The 27885-nt window shown below is 43.5% G+C and overlaps 1 long non-coding RNA gene and 38 other non-coding genes across 39 annotated transcripts in view; all 39 read left to right on the top strand.

The window, feature by feature from the left end:
• Nucleotides 1–27885, top strand: part of LOC141366079 (uncharacterized) — a 411784-nt gene that overhangs the window by 48201 nt on the left and 335698 nt on the right. The window lies entirely within an intron of this gene.
• On the top strand, nucleotides 7610–7683 carry trnat-cgu (transfer RNA threonine (anticodon CGU)). Its single transcript has one exon. It is a non-coding gene; the product is annotated as a tRNA-Thr (tRNA).
• Nucleotides 8826–8915, top strand: trnar-ucu (transfer RNA arginine (anticodon UCU)). Its single transcript is given in 2 exon segments — nucleotides 8826–8862; nucleotides 8880–8915. It is a non-coding gene; the product is annotated as a tRNA-Arg (tRNA).
• On the top strand, nucleotides 9017–9090 carry trnat-agu (transfer RNA threonine (anticodon AGU)). The gene has a single exon. It is a non-coding gene; the product is annotated as a tRNA-Thr (tRNA).
• On the top strand, nucleotides 9319–9392 carry trnat-ugu (transfer RNA threonine (anticodon UGU)). The gene has a single exon. It is a non-coding gene; the product is annotated as a tRNA-Thr (tRNA).
• On the top strand, nucleotides 9499–9572 carry trnat-cgu (transfer RNA threonine (anticodon CGU)). Its single transcript has one exon. It is a non-coding gene; the product is annotated as a tRNA-Thr (tRNA).
• trnar-ucu (transfer RNA arginine (anticodon UCU)) lies at nucleotides 10715–10804 on the top strand. The gene is given in 2 exon segments: nucleotides 10715–10751; nucleotides 10769–10804. It is a non-coding gene; the product is annotated as a tRNA-Arg (tRNA).
• On the top strand, nucleotides 10906–10979 carry trnat-agu (transfer RNA threonine (anticodon AGU)). Its single transcript has one exon. It is a non-coding gene; the product is annotated as a tRNA-Thr (tRNA).
• Nucleotides 11208–11281, top strand: trnat-ugu (transfer RNA threonine (anticodon UGU)). The gene has a single exon. It is a non-coding gene; the product is annotated as a tRNA-Thr (tRNA).
• Nucleotides 11388–11461, top strand: trnat-cgu (transfer RNA threonine (anticodon CGU)). Its single transcript has one exon. It is a non-coding gene; the product is annotated as a tRNA-Thr (tRNA).
• Nucleotides 12604–12693, top strand: trnar-ucu (transfer RNA arginine (anticodon UCU)). Its single transcript is given in 2 exon segments — nucleotides 12604–12640; nucleotides 12658–12693. It is a non-coding gene; the product is annotated as a tRNA-Arg (tRNA).
• trnat-agu (transfer RNA threonine (anticodon AGU)) lies at nucleotides 12795–12868 on the top strand. Its single transcript has one exon. It is a non-coding gene; the product is annotated as a tRNA-Thr (tRNA).
• Nucleotides 13097–13170, top strand: trnat-ugu (transfer RNA threonine (anticodon UGU)). Its single transcript has one exon. It is a non-coding gene; the product is annotated as a tRNA-Thr (tRNA).
• trnat-cgu (transfer RNA threonine (anticodon CGU)) lies at nucleotides 13277–13350 on the top strand. The gene has a single exon. It is a non-coding gene; the product is annotated as a tRNA-Thr (tRNA).
• On the top strand, nucleotides 14493–14582 carry trnar-ucu (transfer RNA arginine (anticodon UCU)). Its single transcript is given in 2 exon segments — nucleotides 14493–14529; nucleotides 14547–14582. It is a non-coding gene; the product is annotated as a tRNA-Arg (tRNA).
• On the top strand, nucleotides 14684–14757 carry trnat-agu (transfer RNA threonine (anticodon AGU)). Its single transcript has one exon. It is a non-coding gene; the product is annotated as a tRNA-Thr (tRNA).
• trnat-ugu (transfer RNA threonine (anticodon UGU)) lies at nucleotides 14985–15058 on the top strand. Its single transcript has one exon. It is a non-coding gene; the product is annotated as a tRNA-Thr (tRNA).
• On the top strand, nucleotides 15165–15238 carry trnat-cgu (transfer RNA threonine (anticodon CGU)). Its single transcript has one exon. It is a non-coding gene; the product is annotated as a tRNA-Thr (tRNA).
• On the top strand, nucleotides 17204–17293 carry trnar-ucu (transfer RNA arginine (anticodon UCU)). The gene is given in 2 exon segments: nucleotides 17204–17240; nucleotides 17258–17293. It is a non-coding gene; the product is annotated as a tRNA-Arg (tRNA).
• trnat-ugu (transfer RNA threonine (anticodon UGU)) lies at nucleotides 17697–17770 on the top strand. Its single transcript has one exon. It is a non-coding gene; the product is annotated as a tRNA-Thr (tRNA).
• On the top strand, nucleotides 17877–17950 carry trnat-cgu (transfer RNA threonine (anticodon CGU)). The gene has a single exon. It is a non-coding gene; the product is annotated as a tRNA-Thr (tRNA).
• Nucleotides 19093–19182, top strand: trnar-ucu (transfer RNA arginine (anticodon UCU)). The gene is given in 2 exon segments: nucleotides 19093–19129; nucleotides 19147–19182. It is a non-coding gene; the product is annotated as a tRNA-Arg (tRNA).
• On the top strand, nucleotides 19284–19357 carry trnat-agu (transfer RNA threonine (anticodon AGU)). The gene has a single exon. It is a non-coding gene; the product is annotated as a tRNA-Thr (tRNA).
• On the top strand, nucleotides 19586–19659 carry trnat-ugu (transfer RNA threonine (anticodon UGU)). The gene has a single exon. It is a non-coding gene; the product is annotated as a tRNA-Thr (tRNA).
• Nucleotides 19766–19839, top strand: trnat-cgu (transfer RNA threonine (anticodon CGU)). The gene has a single exon. It is a non-coding gene; the product is annotated as a tRNA-Thr (tRNA).
• On the top strand, nucleotides 20982–21071 carry trnar-ucu (transfer RNA arginine (anticodon UCU)). The gene is given in 2 exon segments: nucleotides 20982–21018; nucleotides 21036–21071. It is a non-coding gene; the product is annotated as a tRNA-Arg (tRNA).
• On the top strand, nucleotides 21173–21246 carry trnat-agu (transfer RNA threonine (anticodon AGU)). The gene has a single exon. It is a non-coding gene; the product is annotated as a tRNA-Thr (tRNA).
• trnat-ugu (transfer RNA threonine (anticodon UGU)) lies at nucleotides 21475–21548 on the top strand. The gene has a single exon. It is a non-coding gene; the product is annotated as a tRNA-Thr (tRNA).
• Nucleotides 21655–21728, top strand: trnat-cgu (transfer RNA threonine (anticodon CGU)). The gene has a single exon. It is a non-coding gene; the product is annotated as a tRNA-Thr (tRNA).
• trnar-ucu (transfer RNA arginine (anticodon UCU)) lies at nucleotides 22871–22960 on the top strand. Its single transcript is given in 2 exon segments — nucleotides 22871–22907; nucleotides 22925–22960. It is a non-coding gene; the product is annotated as a tRNA-Arg (tRNA).
• On the top strand, nucleotides 23364–23437 carry trnat-ugu (transfer RNA threonine (anticodon UGU)). The gene has a single exon. It is a non-coding gene; the product is annotated as a tRNA-Thr (tRNA).
• Nucleotides 23544–23617, top strand: trnat-cgu (transfer RNA threonine (anticodon CGU)). The gene has a single exon. It is a non-coding gene; the product is annotated as a tRNA-Thr (tRNA).
• On the top strand, nucleotides 24760–24849 carry trnar-ucu (transfer RNA arginine (anticodon UCU)). Its single transcript is given in 2 exon segments — nucleotides 24760–24796; nucleotides 24814–24849. It is a non-coding gene; the product is annotated as a tRNA-Arg (tRNA).
• trnat-agu (transfer RNA threonine (anticodon AGU)) lies at nucleotides 24951–25024 on the top strand. The gene has a single exon. It is a non-coding gene; the product is annotated as a tRNA-Thr (tRNA).
• Nucleotides 25253–25326, top strand: trnat-ugu (transfer RNA threonine (anticodon UGU)). The gene has a single exon. It is a non-coding gene; the product is annotated as a tRNA-Thr (tRNA).
• trnat-ugu (transfer RNA threonine (anticodon UGU)) lies at nucleotides 25433–25506 on the top strand. Its single transcript has one exon. It is a non-coding gene; the product is annotated as a tRNA-Thr (tRNA).
• Nucleotides 26649–26738, top strand: trnar-ucu (transfer RNA arginine (anticodon UCU)). Its single transcript is given in 2 exon segments — nucleotides 26649–26685; nucleotides 26703–26738. It is a non-coding gene; the product is annotated as a tRNA-Arg (tRNA).
• Nucleotides 27142–27215, top strand: trnat-ugu (transfer RNA threonine (anticodon UGU)). The gene has a single exon. It is a non-coding gene; the product is annotated as a tRNA-Thr (tRNA).
• Nucleotides 27322–27395, top strand: trnat-cgu (transfer RNA threonine (anticodon CGU)). The gene has a single exon. It is a non-coding gene; the product is annotated as a tRNA-Thr (tRNA).

Below are 27885 nucleotides of genomic sequence, written 5' to 3'. Positions count from 1 at the left end.
ACCTGTTCGGCAGGTCCAAACATGTACAGGATTTATAAAAATACGGTGATCAATGAGCGGTTCCTCCTCAAATGGCTTAGCCTGTCGTGATGTAAAAAGCCGCCGAACGCCTGTTTACAGTATGTATGCGGTCGGATCCGAGTGTGCTGCAGCTGCTGACTGCTGCTGCGTATAAAATGATCGTGTGATTCGTTATAATCGCATAAACAATATAACAAAGCATCCTTTTATTTCACAAAACAATATATTTGAGATATTATTTGATAGACTAGTAAGTGTGGATTAAGGATGTTTAAAAATCTCTAGCCTGGTGGTCAGGACATGAATGGATCAAATCAGCAGATTTGTGAAGTTTTATTTATCTCCACATATATCATAAATAATAATTAGCAAGGTAACTTTGCAGTATAACACATTATATATTTCCTACGATGTATATATGATTTCCAAATTATATACGTAAGTATTAAACAGCAATAAATGTCTCATCTATCTCTATGGCTCTGGCTGAGTCTGTCTCCACTTCTCCCCAACGTGACGTCATCGCAGAATTGCGTTAAAAAAACCGTTAATACCAAAAACGTAAAAAAAGTGGTCTTTAAGACCATTTTTGAGACATTTTAAAAATTATACACATATCTTGAGTGATTTATGTACCCATTAATCGACAGTGGTGGTTAACCTGCAACATACACTTTAACTTACACTGGCCTACAGGTACCACACACTTATCATGTATATACAATCTGTAAGTACAGTAGTGTTTCATATTAGTTTTCATATATGTACACTATAAATCCCTGTCATTTACCCTAACTTGCCTGTAAATACTAAATACTTATATTGTACATTTATTTGTAAGTACAGTAATGTTTCTTGTTAGTTACAGCAGGGGTCTTCAACGTTAATAATAAATAATAATAAATATAATATTATTTTAAGATATTTGCAGTGTAATAGATTTTCATTTTACTGTGAATTTACCTGAACCTGGGCTTTCAGTTTAAAAAGATGACTGATCATGGTGAATGGCACAAAGACTAGGGGGGGATAGAGGTTGTGCTACTTTATAATTCAGAGGTTTGTTGCCTTTCTCGTGTATCATCATTGTCACGAGTTTGAGTAACGCAGGTTTATTTTCTGCATAGCTTCATATCAGACTCAGGAGAAAACATGCATTGAGTCCGCCCGCATCTCTTTGGGGCAACCTTTTGAGAGGCGGATTTCAACCTGACTATGAATCTTGCACAAAGCACCATCACGGAGGGCGTTTCGTACATTTTTAAATGCGAGCGATAGTTTTGTCAAAGTTTATAATGCAGACGCGGTGTGGTGTCATTTGCCTGTTGAGTTAGCGCTTTAAATCTGAACCGCGTGAAACAGCCGGCCAAGTTCAGAAATATAACTTAGATGAGACAATGTCGCACTGATTCTAAAATAACTTTCTGAAAGAAAGACACATATGCCTATAAGATTTACCTGTTTTATGATGCCTTTTCTGTCGCTTCTGCTGCTTCCTGAGTGTACATTTATAATCTTCAGATATTTTATTTTGGTCCGCTTGCTTAACTGAAAGCGCGCCTTCGCGGCCACGCACGTGCACAACTTAAAGGGGACATGTAACTCTTTTTGTACATATATTTTACGTTTTTAGCAAAAAATTGCTTGTGGTCAAACATCATTTGGCGGACCCCCTGCAGTTCCGTCGCGGACCCCCTGGGGGCCATGAACCCCCGGTTGTAGACCCATGAGTTACCGTATATCTACACTATAAGTATGCATCTGTTATTACCCAGTACTTATTTAGAGTTACATAATAACTACCAAGTATGTACCACTGGTAAGTACAGTAATGATACCAGTTAATTACCATGTAGACACCTAAAAGCAAGTACCACACATTTGTCGGTAAGTACAACTTATTTACCATATATGTACAAGGTAAGTACACGTACTGTAAAATAAAGTGCTACCGAAAAAAGACATAAGAAATGGACACATTTCTTATGTCTTAACATAATTCATCATATCATAATATTCACAACAATAAATACAGAAATTACCACAGAACATACCCGAAGACAATTTTCATATAGCAAACTGTCTACATGACAGTGTATATACATACATATATATATTTATATTATTGTTTAGCACAGTTGATATTTATTAATAAAGAATTAATTATACACAGAGTAAGGATATGCCATTTTACTTAATGCTCCTATTCCTCTCTCCATTTTCTCCAAAAGGGCTGTAGCTTATACGTAAGGATATAAGTGAGGAAACAAAATGAGGATGCACAAATAAGAAATTAGTAGCATGCATGCTTCCTTGTTTCCTTACTCTTCTGTCCTTCAGTCTGTGACTCAAAAATCAATCAGAAACACAGGTGTATCATTTCCCTGCATCCTAAGGGAGTGAAGATAAGACGCATGGAAAGGAAACGAGAATGCATAAGAAATAAAAAATTCTGCTAGCCTTCATGCAGAAGGATTTGGATTGCTTACCCTCTTTCACCTCTGTCTTGATTTTCACTTGTTACCTTTTATAGCTATTAAAACTTTACATATGGATTCTTTATCAACTGACAGTGTATGTTCATTACAGCAATGAAGAAAATGTCAGTTCAAAAGTTTTATCGGTCTAAGAATGTGCACCACAAGGATAACTCTGGGCCTCCTACAGTATTTGTACAAGGTCTTTATACACGGTATGCGTCGTTTTTGTTTTCTGATAAATGGAAACCGCAAAAAGTAAATGATCTGCAAAAGCAAGGTCATAAGTCATTGACTTTAAATCTCCACTCTTGCATCTGACTATCATTTTAGCATCTTTCTAAAGGCGTCATTTGTTTTGGGAGCACAAAAAAATGTGTTGCCTATACATAGTGAACAGGAATGAACTCTTGCTCTTAAACCTCTCAAGATCTTAACCACAGATGGTGACCCTCTTCAAAGCCAGAAAAACAATGGCAAAACTACCACAGGTTAACTCTTTCACCGCCAGCGTTTATAAAACGGCAGCATTTTTCATGATTTTCACAAAAGTTTAATGCCTTCCAGAAAATGTTCTTCTTTAAATATATAAACAAACAATATATCAGATGAAAGAACAGACCCTCTGCTTTCAAAATAAAAAAAAAAAGTTTCATCCTACCTTCATTAGTTCTCTTGTAATCACCTCTCAAACATGGGTAGGTTTCTTCAAAAACACCCAATTTTAAGCAAAAAGCTGAGATAATTCAATTTTTGTGAAGGACTTTTGATAGAGATCTTTGAAACATACAGGGAGTTCTTTCTCTTTCACGTGAGGCGCTACTTCCGGGTTGTATAAGTTGCGGAAATGCGCCACCTAGTGGATAATAGCGGTATTGCGGAAAGACGGAAAATATCGTCATCGGCGGGGAAGTGTTTTCTCTTAATTGAAGAGATATCTCGTCAATGGCGGCGAAAGAGTTAATAAGCAGGGGTGCACCGATAAATGCCGATATACACTAATAATACCTACTAATAATATTATTCACAGCTATTTCATGTACTACTGCTTTTGATTAGTAAGTCTTTATTGATCTGAAATCACTGTTTGACTCGTTTATAACATGCATTTGAAAAAGCAACACGCGTCAAACATAATCAATATACATATTCTTTATTATCATAAAATACCCGAAAAGGTACTTAATATTATGTACCTAATGTACTTAAATATTAAATGTAAAACAAAAACTTGTATTTATGAAATGTAATAGAGTAAAAATTATGATAATATGCTTTGGAATGTATGTTTTTCCAAAGAAAATCACGAATAAAATACAAATACTTAAAAAAATACTTTAAAGTAGAAAATAAAACCTCTGTTTGATAGTGACCCTAGCAACTTGTCAACCCACCTGTGGTATATAGACGTTGGCATGAACGATCTATTTACTTCTCCTTTCTGTGTTTTTGTCAGTCTGTAAAACGATAGCTCAGAATTCTTGTAAATCTGTTAGTACCGTCTATCGCACAGCAGCTTTTTCCAATTTAGACATGTTTTCCCCGTGTTTCCGCTGATTTCACACTGTACACAAATTCTGCCGCTCTGTCTTTTGCCACTCAGTCGGCGTAACCGCAGGCTTAGTTTTTGCACGAGAGCGCCCCCTGGCTTTTGGATGTAGCGGCATTTCACCGTAATTCATTGAGAAGCACAGCAAGCATCATCGGCCGATATATTGGTGCACCCCTATTAATAAGGACTCTTAAAACCACACAACTAAGTTTTCAGCATCCATTGTGCATTTAAAACTCCTTCGGATTGGCAGCCATTTTGTTTGGCTATTTATAATTCTAGGAGCCAAATGAGGAAGAATGTAAATAAACAATACCAGTTTACTGGTTTATGTGAGACAATATGCAGGATAAAAATAAATAAATAAACACAAAAGACTGTGGCAATGCAACGATGCAGGTAATTGCTGTAAAACTCATTAGCTAACTACTCAAGGACAGCTTGGGATGGAGAAACAAGAGGGGGGAGGTGCCGTGTCACCGAAAGTAATTGGATGGAAATATTCAGGAAAGTGTTGTGTAAACAACAGAAGTGGGGATGCTGGGAGTAAGACCCGGCAAGGTTGAAGATTAAACGAATTAATAAGTGTGATGCTGTGCCATAAACAACCTCTAAGACTGTCTTACTAATGTGAGATTCGACTCTCGCAAAGAGCTCACGTGGGCCTCATCTTTAAACCAAGCGTTTCAATTGTTGGCCATTTTTTCCAGTGCTGTCCTCCTAGTTTTTTTTTTGTAAAACCTTTTAAAAGCAGGTATCAGATCGCACAATGATCTTTGCTCAATATAACAGAGGTCCTGACTTCAGAAAAGAGAGACTTTAATGGTTTTGAAAAGTGCCTCTGGGTTTTCCGCAGAACACTCTTTGAGTCTTTTTTCAAGTATCTCAAAACGTTAACCTTTCAAAAATAATTTCTCTATAACCTGTGTGGTTACAGTATATACATCTCGACCCAAATTGACCCCCAAAAATGCTTATCGGCTGGGGCAAAATACTGTCTGCTCTCCAGGTCGTTGTTTTGACAGTTTTTCCCATTGTCTACGAGAAACCCTATTGCATGGCCACATGTCACATTTAGTTGAGCTGATTCAAACAGGACTGTTGTTTTATACCCACCACACCATCATGCTTTTAAACCCTAACATTTTTATGTCAACATCTATTTCATAGCACTTTATCCAGAAAACTGATTCAGGTTTTCATACTGTCGAATCATGGTCAGGAACAAACAGATGAAAACATGAACCTCTGCCATGCTGCTGAAGTCAAAGTACAAATGAACAATCAATTCATAAATATTAGTAACAACTATTTTCTTTATTTAATATGTTATATTGTATTGCTTTTTTGTATGCAATTTACATACTATAATATATGTGACCCTGTCAAAGTCTCATTGTGAGATTTGGAGCATCAAAGTTTGATTTCACTTATCGATTTCAATCTTTGATATGATCTCACTCAGTCAATATTAAAATAAAGCTATATTTTCAAAAAATGTTCTTTCCATTATGTAGTATGGTTTATGTAGAAAACAGTAAATTACAAAAAAAGTGGGTTTGACTTGTTTGACAAGTTAAAATGACTTGTAAATCCGAGTTGATTCAAAAAAAATGTTTAAGGCAGCAAAGTATTTTTACAGTGTAGTATAAGATTTCTCATTTACTTACAGTAGTTATTACTAGTTTAAGTAGAACTGGTTACACTTGATAAGCAATTAACCCCACGCGTCAAAAATGTTTATGATAAAAGAGACACATTCACAAAATACATGCAAAACACTAATTTAACAGTAAACTGTGATTACGCATGAGATTATGCGAGTATCTGGCAAACGCGAGCGTCTCTTTTATCATAAACCCTTTAGACACGTCTGCAGCAGGCACTTATTTTGACAAAGCACGTGATGCACATATGATAACTTGTGACGAACTTTGCATCGAGCACCCTCGAAAAAAGAAGTCAACCGCCACCACTGCCATCCATCTGTACAAATTATTTTGTTATGGCTCTTTTCAAGCAGAGGAGACATCCTGCTCTGTGTTGTGGCATCTGTGACTTTTTGTCTTGGCAAGCCATCGCAGGACAGGTGGAGCAAAAGATAAAGAGTCAGATGTTACAACACATGAGCATCAAGGTCACCAGAAGGTCACAATCCTTATACTCATCTCTGAACGTCACATGTGTCCCTCACACCTTTTATGTTAAAAAGTTCACCCAACAATATTGTCAACATTGTCATTATTTACCATAACAGCTTTTCAATGTTTAATTTGTTCATGTGAAGGCTGATTTTTGAATCAATACATCATTAAACATCATGTAACTACAATATAATTGTTTTATGGAAATCTAACCAAACTTGCTTTTCTAAATCGTCCCATAAGAACAGATTAATATGCAAAATTAGTAACTTCTAAGCCGTAGTGTGACCTTTACATTTCAATTTCAGCAAGAAAGGAAGTAAAGTGCAATGCGGTGCTTCACCTTAACTGCCCGAACTAAAAATGATAAATGGAGTCCATTTTCTTTCTACAACATCATATGAAAGTGCAAAATTAGGCATAATAGCTGTGTGTTTCTCTCTATCTGTTTATTTTACTGTTAAATAGAGCTTACATTTCAGCTGATATCTAGAGTTCCTCACATCCTGATAATAACCTAAAAACACATCCTGCTTTTGTTAATAACCACAAAACAAATAAATTTAGCCACCTGGAGAGTAACATTCATCGCGCATTTGATTTAGATTGTAATAGGCTTGTCATAGACAAAGGTAAACAAGCTATATATTCTCAAAAGGAACACGCATTACACTATGAGAAGTTGTTGCACGCTTGGTATGCAATACAGAATATAGATACAGGAATTTGCATGTTTGTCCAGATGTTGGAGGGAAGTTTATTTGATTTATAAACAACGGAGCCTTCGGCATGAGTCCTTCTCGTCAGAGGTGTTTATTTACCACTGCGAGAAGACATCTGAATAGTGATCAGATTCTAGCTCATGTGAATGATGGTACAGATGGAAGAGTAGTGCTTGTGTAATATCATTATTTAATACATACTGTATCTAAGCTGTATTTTATATTTAAATAATTAAATGGTAGATTTAAAAAAGAAATTATATTAAAAATGTCATTGATTTATTTGTATTGAAATTGTTATTTTTTGTATAAAAACCTTTGTTTCTCTTTAAAAGTAGTTTTCTTTCAATCATGGGAGTAAAACAAGCAGGCTTTTAATTGCTGTAAATCTATGGTCCTGGATTTTTTCCTAACAGACCAATCCAAATCATGGACACTCATAAGCCTTCACTGATAGGACTTAATTCCTTAAGCAGTCCCTGTTAGGGCACAATGGCTTGTGCCTGGCTTTAGGCTCAAGGGTGCCCATGGCCATAGCACCTGCCTTGTGGAGAAAAGATTCTGGGTTCAAATCCCAGTGGTGCCTTCAGTCAGTGTTCGTGGTCTCTAGCCACCACTCTCTCGTTTTCTTTGTCAGATTGTTGTATCTCTTCACACTGTGAGTTACCCTCCCACAAGACGTAGGCTTGGGTAGGTGCCGTGGCTTAGTTGGTTAAAGCGCCTGTCTCGTAAACAGGAGGTCCTGGGTTCAAATCCCAGCGGTGCCTTTAGTCTGTGGCCAGCTAAGTGCAGCCTTTGTCGGATAAAATGCAACGCCCCTGATAATTCAAGGTTCTTATGACAGCTCTCATAACATTCTGATAGTCTTGCTAACAGACCAATCCAATTCATGGACACTCATAAGCCTTCACTGATAGGACTTAATTCCTTAAGCAATCCTTGTTAGGGCACTATGGCTTGTGCCTGGCATTAGGCTCAAGGGTGCCCATGGCCATAGCACCTGCCTTGTGGAGAAAAGATTCTAGGTTTAAATCCCAGTGGTACCTTCCATCAATAATTTTAGGCTTTGGGCTTAATTAAAGGCGGAAGGGTCAACGGGTATATTTGTGTTTCTTCTACCTGTCTATATTAAAAGATAGTTTCGCAAATTTTAGGATGCCTTGGCGTAGGTGTAAATGTCCATGTCTTGTCAACAAATTGTTCGATACCCAGAGATTCCTTCTTTTCTGCGGCTCCGCTCTCCGGTTTACATGGAAGGCAGAAGGTTCCGGGAGAAAATATGACTGACATGTGGCCGTTTTGAATAGACCTGAAGCCATGTGACGTTAGGGTGCCCAGTAAGAACTGGTCAAAGAGCCTGTCTTGTCAACAGACTGTTCAAATCCATGCCATGCCTTTCTTTCAACGGCTGTGCTCTCCGATCTACATTAATAGAAGGAGGTCTACAGGGAAATCCAACTTTCTGGTACTTGGCTTTATTCAAATAATGCCATGCAATTTTAGGATGCCCTGGCATAGCTGTTCAATGATCATGTCTTGTAAACAGATTGTTCAAATCCCACGATTCCATCATTTCAGCGGCTGTTCTCTCTGGTCTACATAAAAGGCAGGAGGTCCTGTAGTAGAGAACATGAAAGACTTGTTTGCGTTTTCAAAAGATCCAAAGACTTGTGACGTTCGGTTGCACAGCATTAGCTGGTCAAAGCGCCTGTCCCTTAATCTGGAGATCCTGACTTCGGATCCCAGAACTGCCTCCCATTTGACAATTGTGCTCACTGTCATATGTAAAGAGCAGGAGGTACAAATAGTAATTGTAACTCTTGGGCTTCAATATACAAAAGCTAATAATAATACTTGAAATCTGTCTTCCTCCAGGATTGTGTGCAAAACATCAAGGGGCTGTGCTATTGGCTCTGTGGCGCAATGGATAGCGCATTGGACTTCTAGATTATGAAACGAAGCGATTCAAAGGTTGTGGGTTCGAGTCCCACCAGAGTCGTTGACTTTTAGCTCTGATGGCTCTTCTCCACGGTTTCCTTCTCACATTGTTGTATCTGCTCATACTTTGACTGTCCGTTCCGCAAGCCACCGCAGGAGGGTGGCGCCGTGGCTTAGTTGGTTAAAGTGCCTGTCTAGTAAACAGGAGATCCTGGGTTCGAATCCCAGCGGTGCCTTTAGCTTGTGGCCAGCTGTGGTCTAATTCTGTGGCTCTGTCTCAGCCGAGATGTGCTACGTCCCGATAATTCGTGGTTGTTGCGACAGCTGTCTCTTTTCAGGGAAAAGACCTAGACGATGGGCAAAACTTTCTAGAAAACTTGCAAATGGACCATTCCAGTTCTTTGACACGCTTTAGCCTAAAGCCTTCATTGATAGGACTTGACTCCGTCAGCTTGTCCTGTGAGGGCGCCATGGCTTAGCTGGTCAAAGCGCCTGTCTTGTAAACAGGAGATCCTGGGTTCAAATCCCAGTGGTGCCTTCAGTCAGTGGTCGTGGTCTCTAGCCCCACTCGGTCGTTTACTTTGTCAGATTGTTGTATCTCTTCACACTGTGACTCACCCTCCCACAAGACGTAAGCTTGGGTAGGCGCCGTGGCTTAGTTGGTTAAAGCGCCTGTCTCGTAAACAGGAGGTCCTGGGTTCGAATCCCAGCGGTGCCTTTAGTCTGTGGCCAGCTAAGTGCAGCCTTTGTCGGATAAAATGCAACGCCCCTGATATTTCAAGGTTCTTATGACAGCTCTCATAACATTCTGATAGTCTTGCTAACAGACCAATCCAATTCATGGACACTCATAAGCCTTCACTGATAGGACTTAATTCCTTAAGCAATCCTTGTTAGGGCACTATGGCTTGTGCCTGGCATTAGGCTCAAGGGTGCCCATGGCCATAGCACCTGCCTTGTGGAGAAAAGATTCTAGGTTTAAATCCCAGTGGTACCTTCCATCAATAATTTTAGGCTTTGGGCTTAATTAAAGGCGGAAGGGTCAACGGGTATATTTGTGTTTCTTCTACCTGTCTATATTAAAAGATAGTTTCGCAAATTTTAGGATGCCTTGGCGTAGGTGTAAATGTCCATGTCTTGTCAACAAATTGTTCGATACCCAGAGATTCCTTCTTTTCTGCGGCTCCGCTCTCCGGTTTACATGGAAGGCAGAAGGTTCCGGGAGAAAATATGACTGACATGTGGCCGTTTTGAATAGACCTGAAGCCATGTGACGTTAGGGTGCCCAGTAAGAACTGGTCAAAGAGCCTGTCTTGTCAACAGACTGTTCAAATCCATGCCATGCCTTTCTTTCAACGGCTGTGCTCTCCGATCTACATTAATAGAAGGAGGTCTACAGGGAAATCCAACTTTCTGGTACTTGGCTTTATTCAAATAATGCCATGCAATTTTAGGATGCCCTGGCATAGCTGTTCAATGATCATGTCTTGTAAACAGATTGTTCAAATCCCACGATTCCATCATTTCAGCAGCTGTTCTCTCTGGTCTACATAAAAGGCAGGAGGTCCTGTAGTAGAGAACATGAAAGACTTGTTTGCGTTTTCAAAAGATCCAAAGATTTGTGACGTTCGGTTGCACAGCATTAGCTGGTCAAAGCGCCTGTCCCTTAATCTGGAGATCCTGACTTCGGATCCCAGAACTGCCTCCCATTTGACAATTGTGCTCACTGTCATATGTAAAGAGCAGGAGGTACAAATAGTAATTGTAACTCTTGGGCTTCAATATACAAAAGCTAATAATAATACTTGAAATCTGTCTTCCTCCAGGATTGTGTGCAAAACATCAAGGGGCTGTGCTATTGGCTCTGTGGCGCAATGGATAGCGCATTGGACTTCTAGTTTATGAAACGAAGCGATTCAAAGGTTGTGGGTTCGAGTCCCACCAGAGTCGTTGACTTTTAGCTCTGATGGCTCTTCTCCACGGTTTCCTTCTCACATTGTTGTATCTGCTCATACTTTGACTGTCCGTTCCGCAAGCCACCGCAGGAGGGTGGCGCCGTGGCTTAGTTGGTTAAAGTGCCTGTCTAGTAAACAGGAGATCCTGGGTTCGAATCCCAGCGGTGCCTTTAGCTTGTGGCCAGCTGTGGTCTAATTCTGTGGCTCTGTCTCAGCCGAGATGTGCTACGTCCCGATAATTCGTGGTTGTTGCGACAGCTGTCTCTTTTCAGGGAAAAGACCTAGACGATGGGCAAAACTTTCTAGAAAACTTGCAAATGGACCATTCCAGTTCTTTGACACGCTTTAGCCTAAAGCCTTCATTGATAGGACTTGACTCCGTCAGCTTGTCCTGTGAGGGCGCCATGGCTTAGCTGGTCAAAGCGCCTGTCTTGTAAACAGGAGATCCTGGGTTCAAATCCCAGTGGTGCCTTCAGTCAGTGGTCGTGGTCTCTAGCCCCACTCGGTCGTTTACTTTGTCAGATTGTTGTATCTCTTCACACTGTGACTCACCCTCCCACAAGACGTAGGCTTGGGTAGGTGCCGTGGCTTAGTTGGTTAAAGCGCCTGTCTTGTAAACAGGAGGTCCTGGGTTCGAATCCCAGCGGTGCCTTTAGTCTGTGGCCAGCTAAGTGCAGCCTTTGTCGGATAAAATGCAACGCCCCTGATAATTCAAGGTTCTTATGACAGCTCTCATAACATTCTGATAGTCTTGCTAACAGACCAATCCAATTCATGGACACTCATAAGCCTTCACTGATAGGACTTAATTCCTTAAGCAATCCTTGTTAGGGCACTATGGCTTGTGCCTGGCATTAGGCTCAAGGGTGCCCATGGCCATAGCACCTGCCTTGGGGAGAAAAGATTCTAGGTTTAAATCCCAGTGGTACCTTCCATCAATAATTTTAGGCTTTGGGCTTAATTAAAGGCGGAAGGGTCAACGGGTATATTTGTGTTTCTTCTACCTGTCTATATTAAAAGATAGTTTCGCAAATTTTAGGATGCCTTGGCGTAGGTGTAAATGTCCATGTCTTGTCAACAAATTGTTCGATACCCAGAGATTCCTTCTTTTCTACGGCTCCGCTCTCCGGTTTACATGGAAGGCAGAAGGTTCCAGGAGAAAATATGACTGACATGTGGCCGTTTTGAATAGACCTGAAGCCATGTGACGTTAGGGTGCCCAGTAAGAACTGGTCAAAGAGCCTGTCTTGTCAACAGACTGTTCAAATCCATGCCATGCCTTTCTTTCAACGGCTGTGCTCTCCGATCTACATTAATAGAAGGAGGTCTACAGGGAAATCCAACTTTCTGGTACTTGGCTTTATTCAAATAATGCCATGCAATTTTAGGATGCCCTGGCATAGCTGTTCAATGATCATGTCTTGTAAACAGATTGTTCAAATCCCACGATTCCATCATTTCAGCGGCTGTTCTCTCTGGTCTACATAAAAGGCAGGAGGTCCTGTAGTAGAGAACATGAAAGACTTGTTTGCGTTTTCAAAAGATCCAAAGACTTGTGACGTTCGGTTGCACAGCATTAGCTGGTCAAAGCGCCTGTCCCTTAATCTGGAGATCCTGACTTCGGATCCCAGAACTGCCTCCCATTTGACAATTGTGCTCACTGTCATATGTAAAGAGCAGGAGGTACAAATAGTTATTGTAACTCTTGGGCTTCAATATACAAAAGCTAATAATAATACTTGAAATCTGTCTTCCTCCAGGATTGTGTGCAAAACATCAAGGGGCTGTGCTATTGGCTCTGTGGCGCAATGGATAGCGCATTGGACTTCTAGATTATGAAACGAAGCGATTCAAAGGTTGTGGGTTCGAGTCCCACCAGAGTCGTTGACTTTTAGCTCTGATGGCTCTTCTCCACGGTTTCCTTCTCACATTGTTGTATCTGCTCATACTTTGACTGTCCGTTCCGCAAGCCACCGCAGGAGGGTGGCGCCGTGGCTTAGTTGGTTAAAGTGCCTGGCTAGTAAACAGGAGATCCTGGGTTCGAATCCCAGCGGTGCCTTTAGCTTGTGGCCAGCTGTGGTCTAATTCTGTGGCTCTGTCTCAGCCGAGATGTGCTACGTCCCGATAATTCGTGGTTGTTGCGACAGCTGTCTCTTTTCAGGGAAAAGACCTAGACGATGGGCAAAACTTTCTAGAAAACTTGCAAATGGACCATTCCAGTTCTTTGACACGCTTTAGCCTAAAGCCTTCATTGATAGGACTTGACTCCGTCAGCTTGTCCTGTGAGGGCGCCATGGCTTAGCTGGTCAAAGCGCCTGTCTTGTAAACAGGAGATCCTGGGTTCAAATCCCAGTGGTGCCTTCAGTCAGTGGTCGTGGTCTCTAGCCCCACTCGGTCGTTTACTTTGTCAGATTGTTGTATCTCTTCACACTGTGACTCACCCTCCCACAAGACGTAGGCTTGGGTAGGCGCCGTGGCTTAGTTGGTTAAAGCGCCTGTCTCGTAAACAGGAGGTCCTGGGTTCGAATCCCAGCGGTGCCTTTAGTCTGTGGCCAGCTAAGTGCAGCCTTTGTCGGATAAAATGCAACGCCCCTGATAATTCAAGGTTCTTATGACAGCTCTCATAACATTCTGATAGTCTTGCTAACAGACCAATCCAAATCATGGACACTCATAAGCCTTCACTGATAGGACTTAATTCCTTAAGCAATCCTTGTTAGGGCACTATGGCTTGTGCCTGGCATTAGGCTCAAGGGTGCCCATGGCCATAGCACCTGCCTTGTGGAGAAAAGATTCTAGGTTTAAATCCCAGTGGTACCTTCCATCAATAATTTTAGGCTTTGGGCTTAATTAAAGGCGGAAGGGTCAACGGGTATATTTGTGTTTCTTCTACCTGTCTATATTAAAAGATAGTTTCGCAAATTTTAGGATGCCTTGGCGTAGGTGTAAATGTCCATGTCTTGTCAACAAATTGTTCGATACCCAGAGATTCCTTCTTTTCTGCGACTCCGCTCTCCGGTTTACATGGAAGGCAGAAGGTTCCAGGAGAAAATATGACTGACATGTGGCCGTTTTGAATAGACCTGAAGCCATGTGACGTTAGGGTGCCCAGTAAGAACTGGTCAAAGAGCCTGTCTTGTCAACAGACTGTTCAAATCCATGCCATGCCTTTCTTTCAACGGCTGTGCTCTCCGATCTACATTAATAGAAGGAGGTCTACAGGGAAATCCAACTTTCTGGTACTTGGCTTTATTCAAATAATGCCATGCAATTTTAGGATGCCCTGGCATAGCTGTTCAATGATCATGTCTTGTAAACAGATTGTTCAAATCCCACGATTCCATCATTTCAGCGGCTGTTCTCTCTGGTCTACATAAAAGGCAGGAGGTCCTGTAGTAGAGAACATGAAAGACTTGTTTGCGTTTTCAAAAGATCCAAAGACTTGTGACGTTCGGTTGCACAGCATTAGCTGGTCAAAGCGCCTGTCCCTTAATCTGGAGATCCTGACTTCGGATCCCAGAACTGCCTCCCATTTGACAATTGTGCTCACTGTCATATGTAAAGAGCAGGAGGTACAAATAGTAATTGTAACTCTTGGGCTTCAATATACAAAAGCTAATAATAATACTTGAAATCTGTCTTCCTCCAGGATTGTGTGCAAAACATCAAGGGGCTGTGCTATTGGCTCTGTGGCGCAATGGATAGCGCATTGGACTTCTAGATTATGAAACGAAGCGATTCAAAGGTTGTGGGTTCGAGTCCCACCAGAGTCGTTGACTTTTAGCTCTGATGGCTCTTCTCCACGGTTTCCTTCTCACATTGTTGTATCTGCTCATACTTTGACTGTCCGTTCCGCAAGCCACCGCAGGAGGGTGGCGCCGTGGCTTAGTTGGTTAAAGTGCCTGTCTAGTAAACAGGAGATCCTGGGTTCGAATCCCAGCGGTGCCTTTAGCTTGTGGCCAGCTGTGGTCTAATTCTGTGGCTCTGTCTCAGCCGAGATGTGCTACGTCCCGATAATTCGTGGTTGTTGCGACAGCTGTCTCTTTTCAGGGAAAAGACCTAGACGATGGGCAAAACTTTCTAGAAAACTTGCAAATGGACCATTCCAGTTCTTTGACACGCTTTAGCCTAAAGCCTTCATTGATAGGACTTGACTCCGTCAGCTTGCCTGTGAGGGCGCCATGGCTTAGCTGGTCAAAGCGCCTGTCTTGTAAACAGGAGATCCTGGGTTCAAATCCCAGTGGTGCCTTCAGTCAGTGGTCGTGGTCTCTAGCCCCACTCGGTCGTTTACTTTGTCAGATTGTTGTATCTCTTCGCACTGTGACTCACCCTCCCACAAGACGTAGGCTTGGGTAGGCGCCGTGGCTTAGTTGGTTAAAGCGCCTGTCTCGTAAGCAGGAGGTCCTGGGTTCGAATCCCAGCGGTGCCTTTAGTCTGTGGCCAGCTAAGTGCAGCCTTTGTCGGATAAAATGCAACGCCCCTGATAATTCAAGGTTCTTATGACAGCTCTCATAACATTCTGATAGTCTTGCTAACAGACCAATCCAAATCATGGACACTCATAAGCCTTCACTGATAGGACTTAATTCCTTAAGCAATCCTTGTTAGGGCACTATGGCTTGTGCCTGGCATTAGGCTCAAGGGTGCCCATGGCCATAGCACCTGCCTTGTGGAGAAAAGATTCTAGGTTTAAATCCCAGTGGTACCTTCCATCAATAATTTTAGGCTTTGGGCTTAATTAAAGGCGGAAGGGTCAACGGGTATATTTGTGTTTCTTCTACCTGTCTATATTAAAAGATAGTTTCGCAAATTTTAGGATGCCTTGGCGTAGGTGTAAATGTCCATGTCTTGTCAACAAATTGTTCGATACCCAGAGATTCCTTCTTTTCTGCGGCTCCGCTCTCCGGTTTACATGGAAGGCAGAAGGTTCCGGGAGAAAATATGACTGACATGTGGCCGTTTTGAATAGACCTGAAGCCATGTGACGTTAGGGTGCCCAGTAAGAACTGGTCAAAGAGCCTGTCTTGTCAACAGACTGTTCAAATCCATGCCATGCCTTTCTTTCAACGGCTGTGCTCTCCGATCTACATTAATAGAAGGAGGTCTACAGGGAAATCCAACTTTCTGGTACTTGGCTTTATTCAAATAATGCCATGCAATTTTAGGATGCCCTGGCATAGCTGTTCAATGATCATGTCTTGTAAACAGATTGTTCAAATCCCACGATTCCATCATTTCAGCGGCTGTTCTCTCTGGTCTACATAAAAGGCAGGAGGTCCTGTAGTAGAGAACATGAAAGACTTGTTTGCGTTCAAGGTTCTTATGACAGCTCTCATAACATTCTGATAGTCTTGCTAACAGACCAATCCAATTCATGGACACTCATAAGCCTTCACTGATAGGACTTAATTCCTTAAGCAATCCTTGTTAGGGCACTATGGCTTGTGCCTGGCATTAGGCTCAAGGGTGCCCATGGCCATAGCACCTGCCTTGTGGAGAAAAGATTCTAGGTTTAAATCCCAGTGGTACCTTCCATCAATAATTTTAGGCTTTGGGCTTAATTAAAGGCGGAAGGGTCAACGGGTATATTTGTGTTTCTTCTACCTGTCTATATTAAAAGATATTTTCGCAAATTTTAGGATGCCTTGGCGTAGGTGTAAATGTCCATGTCTTGTCAACAAATTGTTCGATACCCAGAGATTCCTTCTTTTCTGCGGCTCCGCTCTCCGGTTTACATGGAAGGCAGAAGGTTCCGGGAGAAAATATGACTGACATGTGGCCGTTTTGAATAGACCTGAAGCCATGTGACGTTAGGGTGCCCAGTAAGAACTGGTCAAAGAGCCTGTCTTGTCAACAGACTGTTCAAATCCATGCCATGCCTTTCTTTCAACGGCTGTGCTCTCCGATCTACATTAATAGAAGGAGGTCTACAGGGAAATCCAACTTTCTGGTACTTGGCTTTATTCAAATAATGCCATGCAATTTTAGGATGCCCTGGCATAGCTGTTCAATGATCATGTCTTGTAAACAGATTGTTCAAATCCCACGATTCCATCATTTCAGCGGCTGTTCTCTCTGGTCTACATAAAAGGCAGGAGGTCCTGTAGTAGAGAACATGAAAGACTTGTTTGCGTTTTCAAAAGATCCAAAGACTTGTGACGTTCGGTTGCACAGCATTAGCTGGTCAAAGCGCCTGTCCCTTAATCTGGAGATCCTGACTTCGGATCCCAGAACTGCCTCCCATTTGACAATTGTGCTCACTGTCATATGTAAAGAGCAGGAGGTACAAATAGTAATTGTAACTCTTGGGCTTCAATATACAAAAGCTAATAATAATACTTTAAATCTGTCTTCCTCCAGGATTGTGTGCAAAACATCAAGGGGCTGTGCTATTGGCTCTGTGGCGCAATGGATAGCGCATTGGACTTCTAGATTATGAAACGAAGCGATTCAAAGGTTGTGGGTTCGAGTCCCACCAGAGTCGTTGACTTTTAGCTCTGATGGCTCTTCTCCATGGTTTCCTTCTCACATTGTTGTATCTGCTCATACTTTGACTGTCCGTTCCGCAAGCCACCGCAGGAGGGTGGCGCCGTGGCTTAGTTGGTTAAAGTGCCTGTCTAGTAAACAGGAGATCCTGGATTCGAATCCCAGCGGTGCCTTTAGCTTGTGGCCAGCTGTGGTCTAATTCTGTGGCTCTGTCTCAGCCGAGATGTGCTACGTCCCGATAATTCGTGGTTGTTGCGACAGCTGTCTCTTTTCAGGGAAAAGACCTAGACGATGGGCAAAACTTTCTAGAAAACTTGCAAATGGACCATTCCAGTTCTTTGACACGCTTTAGCCTAAAGCCTTCATTGATAGGACTTGACTCCGTCAGCTTGTCCTGTGAGGGCGCCATGGCTTAGCTGGTCAAAGCGCCTGTCTTGTAAACAGGAGATCCTGGGTTCAAATCCCAGTGGTGCCTTCAGTCAGTGGTCGTGGTCTCTAGCCCCACTCGGTCGTTTACTTTGTCAGATTGTTGTATCTCTTCACACTGTGACTCACCCTCCCACAAGACATAGGCTTGGGTAGGCGCCGTGGCTTAGTTGGTTAAAGCGCCTGTCTCGTAAACAGGAGGTCCTGGGTTCGAATCCCAGCGGTGCCTTTAGTCTGTGGCCAGCTAAGTGCAGCCTTTGTCGGATAAAATGCAACGCCCCTGATAATTCAAGGTTCTTATGACAGCTCTCATAACATTCTGATAGTCTTGCTAACAGACCAATCCAATTCATGGACACTCATAAGCCTTCACTGATAGGACTTAATTCCTTAAGCAATCCTTGTTAGGGCACTATGGCTTGTGCCTGGCATTAGGCTCAAGGGTGCCCATGGCCATAGCACCTGCCTTGTGGAGAAAAGATTCTAGGTTTAAATCCCAGTGGTACCTTCCATCAATAATTTTAGGCTTTGGGCTTAATTAAAGGCGGAAGGGTCAACGGGTATATTTGTGTTTCTTCTACCTGTCTATATTAAAAGATAGTTTCGCAAATTTTAGGATGCCTTGGCGTAGGTGTAAATGTCCATGTCTTGTCAACAAATTGTTCGATACCCAGAGATTCCTTCTTTTCTGCGGCTCCGCTCTCCGGTTAACATGGAAGGCAGAAGGTTCCGGGAGAAAATATGACTGACATGTGGCCGTTTTGAATAGACCTGAAGCCATGTGACGTTAGGGTGCCCAGTAAGAACTGGTCAAAGAGCCTGTCTTGTCAACAGACTGTTCAAATCCATGCCATGCCTTTCTTTCAACGGCTGTGCTCTCCGATCTACATTAATAGAAGGAGGTCTACAGGGAAATCCAACTTTCTGGTACTTGGCTTTATTCAAATAATGCCATGCAATTTTAGGATGCCCTGGCATAGCTGTTCAATGATCATGTCTTGTAAACAGATTGTTCAAATCCCACGATTCCATCATTTCAGCGGCTGTTCTCTCTGGTCTACATAAAAGGCAGGAGGTCCTGTAGTAGAGAACATGAAAGACTTGTTTGCGTTTTCAAAAGATCCAAAGACTTGTGACGTTCGGTTGCACAGCATTAGCTGGTCAAAGCGCCTGTCCCTTAATCTGGAGATCCTGACTTCGGATCCCAGAACTGCCTCCCATTTGACAATTGTGCTCACTGTCATATGTAAAGAGCAGGAGGTACAAATAGTAATTGTAACTCTTGGGCTTCAATATACAAAAGCTAATAATAATACTTGAAATCTGTCTTCCTCCAGGATTGTGTGCAAAACATCAAGGGGCTGTGCTATTGGCTCTGTGGCGCAATGGATAGCGCATTGGACTTCTAGATTATGAAACGAAGCTTTTCAAAGGTTGTGGGTTCGAGTCCCACCAGAGTCGTTGACTTTTAGCTCTGATGGCTCTTCTCCACGGTTTCCTTCTCACGTTGTTGTATCTGCTCATACTTTGACTGTCCGTTCCGCAAGCCACCGCAGGAGGGTGGCGCCGTGGCTTAGTTGGTTAAAGTGCCTGTCTAGTAAACAGGAGATCCTGGGTTCGAATCCCAGCAGTGCCTTTAGCTTGTGGCCAGCTGTGGTCTAATTCTGTGGCTCTGTCTCAGCCGAGATGTGCTACGTCCCGATAATTCGTGGTTGTTGCGACAGCTGTCTCTTTTCAGGGAAAAGACCTAGACGATGGGCAAAACTTTCTAGAAAACTTGCAAATGGACCATTCCAGTTCTTTGACACGCTTTAGCCTAAAGCCTTCATTGATAGGACTTGACTCCGTCAGCTTGTCCTGTGAGGGCGCCATGGCTTAGCTGGTCAAAGCGCCTGTCTTGTAAACAGGAGATCCTGGGTTCAAATCCCAGTGGTGCCTTCAGTCAGTGGTCGTGGTCTCTAGCCCCACTCGGTCGTTTACTTTGTCAGATTGTTGTATCTCTTCACACTGTGACTCACCCTCCCACAAGATGTAGGCTTGGCTAGGCGCCGTGGCTTAGTTGGTTAAAGCGCCTGTCTCGTAAACAGGAGGTCCTGGGTTCGAATCCCAGCAGTGCCTTTAGTCTGTGGCCAGCTAAGTGCAGCCTTTGTCGGATAAAATGCAATGCCCCTGATAATTCAAGGTTCTTATGACAGCTCTCATAACATTCTGATAGTCTTGCTAACAGACCAATCCAATTCATGGACACTCATAAGCCTTCACTGATAGGACTTAATTCCTTAAGCAATCCTTGTTAGGGCACTATGGCTTGTGCCTGGCATTAGGCTCAAGGGTGCCCATGGCCATAGCACCTGCCTTGTGGAGAAAAGATTCTAGGTTTAAATCCCAGTGGTACCTTCCATCAATAATTTTAGGCTTTGGGCTTAATTAAAGGCGGAAGGGTCAACGGGTATATTTGTGTTTCTTCTACCTGTCTATATTAAAAGATAGTTTCGCAAATTTTAGGATGCCTTGGCGTAGGTGTAAATGTCCATGTCTTGTCAACAAATTGTTCGATACCCAGAGATTCCTTCTTTTCTGCGGCTCCGCTCTCCGGTTTACATGGAAGGCAGAAGGTTCCGGGAGAAAATATGACTGACATGTGGCCGTTTTGAATAGACCTGAAGCCATGTGACGTTAGGGTGCCCAGTAAGAACTGGTCAAAGAGCCTGTCTTGTCAACAGACTGTTCAAATCCATGCCATGCCTTTCTTTCAACGGCTGTGCTCTCCGATCTACATTAATAGAAGGAGGTCTACAGGGAAATCCAACTTTCTGGTACTTGGCTTTATTCAAATAATGCCATGCAATTTTAGGATGCCCTGGCATAGCTGTTCAATGATCATGTCTTGTAAACAGATTGTTCAAATCCCACGATTCCATCATTTCAGCGGCTGTTCTCTCTGGTCTACATAAAAGGCAGAAGGTCCTGTAGTAGAGAACATGAAAGACTTGTTTGCGTTTTCAAAAGATCCAAAGACTTGTGACGTTCGGTTGCACAGCATTAGCTGGTCAAAGCGCCTGTCCCTTAATCTGGAGATCCTGACTTCGGATCCCAGAACTGCCTCCCATTTGACAATTGTGCTCACTGTCATATGTAAAGAGCAGGAGGTACAAATAGTAATTGTAACTCTTGGGCTTCAATATACAAAAGCTAATAATAATACTTGAAATCTGTCTTCCTCCAGGATTGTGTGCAAAACATCAAGGGGCTGTGCTATTGGCTCTGTGGCGCAATGGATAGCGCATTGGACTTCTAGATTATGAAACGAAGCGATTCAAAGGTTGTGGGTTCGAGTCCCACCAGAGTCGTTGACTTTTAGCTCTGATGGCTCTTCTCCACGGTTTCCTTCTCACATTGTTGTATCTGCTCATACTTTGACTGTCCGTTCCGCAAGCCACCGCAGGAGGGTGGCGCCGTGGCTTAGTTGGTTAAAGTGCCTGTCTAGTAAACAGGAGATCCTGGGTTCGAATCCCAGCGGTGCCTTTAGCTTGTGGCCAGCTGTGGTCTAATTCTGTGGCTCTGTCTCAGCCGAGATGTGCTACGTCCCGATAATTCGTGGTTGTTGCGACAGCTGTCTCTTTTCAGGGAAAAGACCTAGACGATGGGCAAAACTTTCTAGAAAACTTGCAAATGGACCATTCCAGTTCTTTGACACGCTTTAGCCTAAAGCCTTCATTGATAGGACTTGACTCCGTCAGCTTGTCCTGTGAGGGCGCCATGGCTTAGCTGGTCAAAGCGCCTGTCTTGTAAACAGGAGATCCTGGGTTCAAATCCCAGTGATGCCTTCAGTCAGTGGTCGTGGCCTCTAGCCCCACTCGGTCGTTTACTTTGTCAGATTGTTGTATCTCTTCACACTGTGACTCACCCTCCCACAAGACGTAGGCTTGGGTAGGCGCCGTGGCTTAGTTGGTTAAAGCGCCTGTCTCGTAAACAGGAGGTCCTGGGTTCGAATCCCAGCGGTGCCTTTAGTCTGTGGCCAGCTAAGTGCAGCCTTTGTCGGATAAAATGCAACGCCCCTGATAATTCAAGGTTCTTATGACAGCTCTCATAACATTCTGATAGTCTTGCTAACAGACCAATCCAATTCATGGACACTCATAAGCCTTCACTGATAGGACTTAATTCCTTAAGCAATCCTTGTTAGGGCACTATGGCTTGTGCCTGGCATTAGGCTCAAGGGTGCCCATGGCCATAGCACCTGCCTTGTGGAGAAAAGATTCTAGGTTTAAATCCCAGTGGTACCTTCCATCAATAATTTTAGGCTTTGGGCTTAATTAAAGGCGGAAGGGTCAACGGGTATATTTGTGTTTCTTCTACCTGTCTATATTAAAAGATAGTTTCGCAAATTTTAGGATGCCTTGGCGTAGGTGTAAATGTCCATGTCTTGTCAACAAATTGTTCGATACCCAGAGATTCCTTCTTTTCTGCGGCTCCGCTCTCCGGTTTACATGGAAGGCAGAAGGTTCCGGGAGAAAATATGACTGACATGTGGCCGTTTTGAATAGACCTGAAGCCATGTGACGTTAGGGTGCCCAGTAAGAACTGGTCAAAGAGCCTGTCTTGTCAACAGACTGTTCAAATCCATGCCATGCCTTTCTTTCAACGGCTGTGCTCTCCGATCTACATTAATAGAAGGAGGTCTACAGGGAAATCCAACTTTCTGGTACTTGGCTTTATTCAAATAATGCCATGCAATTTTAGGATGCCCTGGCATAGCTGTTCAATGATCATGTCTTGTAAACAGATTGTTCAAATCCCACGATTCCATCATTTCAGCGGCTGTTCTCTCTGGTCTACATAAAAGGCAGGAGGTCCTGTAGTAGAGAACATGAAAGACTTGTTTGCGTTTTCAAAAGATCCAAAGACTTGTGACGTTCGGTTGCACAGCATTAGCTGGTCAAAGCGCCTGTCCCTTAATCTGGAGATCCTGACTTCGGATCCCAGAACTGCCTCCCATTTGACAATTGTGCTCACTGTCATATGTAAAGAGCAGGAGGTACAAATAGTAATTGTAACTCTTGGGCTTCAATATACAAAAGCTAATAATAATACTTGAAATCTGTCTTCCTCCAGGATTGTGTGCAAAACATCAAGGGGCTGTGCTATTGGCTCTGTGGCGCAATGGATAGCGCATTGGACTTCTAGATTATGAAACGAAGCGATTCAAAGGTTGTGGGTTCGAGTCCCACCAGAGTCGTTGACTTTTAGCTCTGATGGCTCTTCTCCACGGTTTCCTTCTCACATTGTTGTATCTGCTCATACTTTGACTGTCCGTTCCGCAAGCCACCGCAGGAGGGTGGCGCCGTGGCTTAGTTGGTTAAAGTGCCTGTCTAGTAAACAGGAGATCCTGGATTCGAATCCCAGCGGTGCCTTTAGCTTGTGGCCAGCTGTGGTCTAATTCTGTGGCTCTGTCTCAGCCGAGATGTGCTACGTCCCGATAATTCGTGGTTGTTGCGACAGCTGTCTCTTTTCAGGGAAAAGACCTAGACGATGGGCAAAACTTTCTAGAAAACTTGCAAATGGACCATTCCAGTTCTTTGACACGCTTTAGCCTAAAGCCTTCATTGATAGGACTTGACTCCGTCAGCTTGTCCTGTGAGGGCGCCATGGCTTAGCTGGTCAAAGCGCCTGTCTTGTAAACAGGAGATCCTGGGTTCAAATCCCAGTGGTGCCTTCAGTCAGTGGTCGTGGTCTCTAGCCCCACTCGGTCGTTTACTTTGTCAGATTGTTGTATCTCTTCACACTGTGACTCACCCTCCCACAAGACATAGGCTTGGGTAGGCGCCGTGGCTTAGTTGGTTAAAGCGCCTGTCTCGTAAACAGGAGGTCTTGGGTTCGAATCCCAGCGGTGCCTTTAGTCTGTGGCCAGCTAAGTGCAGCCTTTGTCGGATAAAATGCAACGCCCCTGATAATTCAAGGTTCTTATGACAGCTCTCATAACATTCTGATAGTCTTGCTAACAGACCAATCCAATTCATGGACACTCATAAGCCTTCACTGATAGGACTTAATTCCTTAAGCAATCCTTGTTAGGGCACTATGGCTTGTGCCTGGCATTAGGCTCAAGGGTGCCCATGGCCATAGCACCTGCCTTGTGGAGAAAAGATTCTAGGTTTAAATCCCAGTAGTACCTTCCATCAATAATTTTAGGCTTTGGGCTTAATTAAAGGCGGAAGGGTCAACGGGTATATTTGTGTTTCTTCTACCTGTCTATATTAAAAGATAGTTTCGCAAATTTTAGGATGCCTTGGCGTAGGTGTAAATGTCCATGTCTTGTCAACAAATTGTTCGATACCCAGAGATTCCTTCTTTTCTGCGGCTCCGCTCTCCGGTTAACATGGAAGGCAGAAGGTTCCGGGAGAAAATATGACTGACATGTGGCCGTTTTGAATAGACCTGAAGCCATGTGACGTTAGGGTGCCCAGTAAGAACTGGTCAAAGAGCCTGTCTTGTCAACAGACTGTTCAAATCCATGCCATGCCTTTCTTTCAACGGCTGTGCTCTCCGATCTACATTAATAGAAGGAGGTCTACAGGGAAATCCAACTTTCTGGTACTTGGCTTTATTCAAATAATGCCATGCAATTTTAGGATGCCCTGGCATAGCTGTTCAATGATCATGTCTTGTAAACAGATTGTTCAAATCCCACGATTCCATCATTTCAGCGGCTGTTCTCTCTGGTCTACATAAAAGGCAGGAGGTCCTGTAGTAGAGAACATGAAAGACTTGTTTGCGTTTTCAAAAGATCCAAAGACTTGTGACGTTCGGTTGCACAGCATTAGCTGGTCAAAGCGCCTGTCCCTTAATCTGGAGATCCTGACTTCGGATCCCAGAACTGCCTCCCATTTGACAATTGTGCTCACTGTCATATGTAAAGAGCAGGAGGTACAAATAGTAATTGTAACTCTTGGGCTTCAATATACAAAAGCTAATAATAATACTTGAAATCTGTCTTCCTCCAGGATTGTGTGCAAAACATCAAGGGGCTGTGCTATTGGCTCTGTGGCGCAATGGATAGCGCATTGGACTTCTAGATTATGAAACGAAGCTATTCAAAGGTTGTGGGTTCGAGTCCCACCAGAGTCGTTGACTTTTAGCTCTGATGGCTCTTCTCCACGGTTTCCTTCTCACGTTGTTGTATCTGCTCATACTTTGACTGTCCGTTCCGCAAGCCACCGCAGGAGGGTGGCGCCGTGGCTTAGTTGGTTAAAGTGCCTGTCTAGTAAACAGGAGATCCTGGGTTCGAATCCCAGCAGTGCCTTTAGCTTGTGGCCAGCTGTGGTCTAATTCTGTGGCTCTGTCTCAGCCGAGATGTGCTACGTCCCGATAATTCGTGGTTGTTGCGACAGCTGTCTCTTTTCAGGGAAAAGACCTAGACGATGGGCAAAACTTTCTAGAAAACTTGCAAATGGACCATTCCAGTTCTTTGACACGCTTTAGCCTAAAGCCTTCATTGATAGGACTTGACTCCGTCAGCTTGTCCTGTGAGGGCGCCATGGCTTAGCTGGTCAAAGCGCCTGTCTTGTAAACAGGAGATCCTGGGTTCAAATCCCAGTGGTGCCTTCAGTCAGTGGTCGTGGTCTCTAGCCCCACTCGGTCGTTTACTTTGTCAGATTGTTGTATCTCTTCACACTGTGACTCACCCTCCCACAAGATGTAGGCTTGGCTAGGCGCCGTGGCTTAGTTGGTTAAAGCGCCTGTCTTGTAAACAGGAGGTCCTGGGTTCGAATCCCAGCAGTGCCTTTAGTCTGTGGCCAGCTAAGTGCAGCCTTTGTCGGATAAAATGCAATGCCCCTGATAATTCAAGGTTCTTATGACAGCTCTCATAACATTCTGATAGTCTTGCTAACAGACCAATCCAATTCATGGACACTCATAAGCCTTCACTGATAGGACTTAATTCCTTAAGCAATCCTTGTTAGGGCACTATGGCTTGTGCCTGGCATTAGGCTCAAGGGTGCCCATGGCCATAGCACCTGCCTTGTGGAGAAAAGATTCTAGGTTTAAATCCCAGTGGTACCTTCCATCAATAATTTTAGGCTTTGGGCTTAATTAAAGGCGGAAGGGTCAACGGGTATATTTGTGTTTCTTCTACCTGTCTATATTAAAAGATAGTTTCGCAAATTTTAGGATGCCTTGGCGTAGGTGTAAATGTCCATGTCTTGTCAACAAATTGTTCGATACCCAGAGATTCCTTCTTTTCTGCGGCTCCGCTCTCCGGTTTACATGGAAGGCAGAAGGTTCCGGGAGAAAATATGACTGACATGTGGCCGTTTTGAATAGACCTGAAGCCATGTGACGTTAGGGTGCCCAGTAAGAACTGGTCAAAGAGCCTGTCTTGTCAACAGACTGTTCAAATCCATGCCATGCCTTTCTTTCAACGGCTGTGCTCTCCGATCTACATTAATAGAAGGAGGTCTACAGGGAAATCCAACTTTCTGGTACTTGGCTTTATTCAAATAATGCCATGCAATTTTAGGATGCCCTGGCATAGCTGTTCAATGATCATGTCTTGTAAACAGATTGTTCAAATCCCACGATTCCATCATTTCAGCGGCTGTTCTCTCTGGTCTACATAAAAGGCAGAAGGTCCTGTAGTAGAGAACATGAAAGACTTGTTTGCGTTTTCAAAAGATCCAAAGACTTGTGACGTTCGGTTGCACAGCATTAGCTGGTCAAAGCGCCTGTCCCTTAATCTGGAGATCCTGACTTCGGATCCCAGAACTGCCTCCCATTTGACAATTGTGCTCACTGTCATATGTAAAGAGCAGGAGGTACAAATAGTAATTGTAACTCTTGGGCTTCAATATACAAAAGCTAATAATAATACTTGAAATCTGTCTTCCTCCAGGATTGTGTGCAAAACATCAAGGGGCTGTGCTATTGGCTCTGTGGCGCAATGGATAGCGCATTGGACTTCTAGATTATGAAACGAAGCGATTCAAAGGTTGTGGGTTCGAGTCCCACCAGAGTCGTTGACTTTTAGCTCTGATGGCTCTTCTCCACGGTTTCCTTCTTACATTGTTGTATCTGCTTATACTTTGACTGTCCGTTCCGCAAGCCACCGCAGGAGGGTGGCGCCGTGGCTTAGTTGGTTAAAGTGCCTGTCTAGTAAACAGGAGATCCTGGATTCGAATCCCAGCGGTGCCTTTAGCTTGTGGCCAGCTGTGGTCTAATTCTGTGGCTCTGTCTCAGCCGAGATGTGCTACGTCCCGATAATTCGTGGTTGTTGCGACAGCTGTCTCTTTTCAGGGAAAAGACCTAGACGATGGGCAAAACTTTCTAGAAAACTTGCAAATGGACCATTCCAGTTCTTTGACACGCTTTAGCCTAAAGCCTTCATTGATAGGACTTGACTCCGTCAGCTTGTCCTGTGAGGGCGCCATGGCTTAGCTGGTCAAAGCGCCTGTCTTGTAAACAGGAGATCCTGGGTTCAAATCCCAGTGGTGCCTTCAGTCAGTGGTCGTGGTCTCTAGCCCCACTCGGTCGTTTACTTTGTCAGATTGTTGTATCTCTTCACACTGTGACTCACCCTCCCACAAGACGTAGGCTTGGGTAGGCGCCGTGGCTTAGTTGGTTAAAGCGCCTGTCTCGTAAACAGGAGGTCCTGGGTTCGAATCCCAGCGGTGCCTTTAGTCTGTGGCCAGCTAAGTGCAGCCTTTGTCGGATAAAATGCAACGCCCCTGATAATTCAAGGTTCTTATGACAGCTCTCATAACATTCTGATAGTCTTGCTAACAGACCAATCCAAATCATGGACACTCATAAGCCTTCACTGATAGGACTTAATTCCTTAAGCAATCCTTGTTAGGGCACTATGGCTTGTGCCTGGCATTAGGCTCAAGGGTGCCCATGGCCATAGCACCTGCCTTGTGGAGAAAAGATTCTAGGTTTAAATCCCAGTGGTACCTTCCATCAATAATTTTAGGCTTTGGGCTTAATTAAAGGCGGAAGGGTCAACGGGTATATTTGTGTTTCTTCTACCTGTCTATATTAAAAGATATTTTCGCAAATTTTAGGATGCCTTGGCGTAGGTGTAAATGTCCATGTCTTGTCAACAAATTGTTCGATACCCAGAGATTCCTTCTTTTCTGCGGCTCCGCTCTCCGGTTTACATGGAAG

Source organism: Misgurnus anguillicaudatus, chromosome 9, assembly GCF_027580225.2.
Source record: "Misgurnus anguillicaudatus chromosome 9, ASM2758022v2, whole genome shotgun sequence".
NCBI lineage: Eukaryota > Metazoa > Chordata > Actinopteri > Cypriniformes > Cobitidae > Misgurnus > Misgurnus anguillicaudatus.
This window is presented reverse-complemented; position numbering and strand designations above follow the sequence as displayed.